Below are 1053 nucleotides of genomic sequence, written 5' to 3'. Positions count from 1 at the left end.
GCTGAAAATAAATGAAATACATTCATATATATAAATACATATTTTAGAAAATCAGGCTTCCCTTATTAGGTGCATATGTATGTTAATATCTTCGTAAATATTACCAGACTCTAAATGACGTTTTTAAATAAGAGCATAGGTACACAGTTTCCAACTTCTTTGTAAGAATCGATGAAATACCTAATTGGCGTGAACAACCACATTGTATATATTTGGGGTGTTCACAGTTCGTTCCAAATAGTGTCTCAAAATGTAGACGTCTACATTTTAAGACGTTTTTTAACCGTAAAATCTGTGTTGTTGTTGTTTCCCATACAAAATTGGAAAACGACGCCGTCTACATTTTGTCACACTCAAAGGTATGTTTTTTACGCGTCTACATTTTGCAACCTCGCAGAAGGGTTGCATTATGGCAATACTAATCGCATGTTTTTTATTTATTGGACACGTTTTCTGTTTTTGTATTTAATTTGAGCGCAATTTCTGATGTAAAGGAACAAATCAAGGAAAAGAAATAACAAATATTAGGAATTGGTAATTAAGTTAAATAATTACAATTTTTCAGAAACAAAATCGAAAGCACGCAAAGAAGAAATGTCTGGCAACACCAGCAAAGTTTTGAGACGATTTTGCGACGACTGCTAGAAAGGGGTGCCACAGTTTGATGCTAAAGATGTCTCAAAATGTAGACGTCTACTTTTTCAGACACAATTTGGAACGAACTGTGAACACCCCAATTGTATAATTAAGATTAAAAACTGGACTGTATTGAACTATATCGTCGCTCAGAGCGAAATACCTCGTATACGCCAAACGCAGTACCGCGTATACGGTGGTAAATAAATTTTACAAAAGCGCGTTCCAGTCGCTTATTCAGATCCGTATATATTACGATCAATTCGCACAGAGATGATAATGTGCAAAAAACCCTACTGAAAAGGGAAAGAGAAATTTTAGACAAAAAATTCAATACAAAAACTTGAATTGTTTTAACCATAACCGAAAACTTGTTTGTGTATATGTTTATTTGTCGGTGCTGTCAATTGAAACTTC

Source organism: Rhagoletis pomonella, unplaced genomic scaffold (genome assembly GCF_013731165.1).
Source record: "Rhagoletis pomonella isolate Grant_MI unplaced genomic scaffold, Rhpom_1.0 Rhpom_scaffold_00002, whole genome shotgun sequence".
NCBI lineage: Eukaryota > Metazoa > Arthropoda > Insecta > Diptera > Tephritidae > Rhagoletis > Rhagoletis pomonella.
This window is presented reverse-complemented; position numbering follows the sequence as displayed.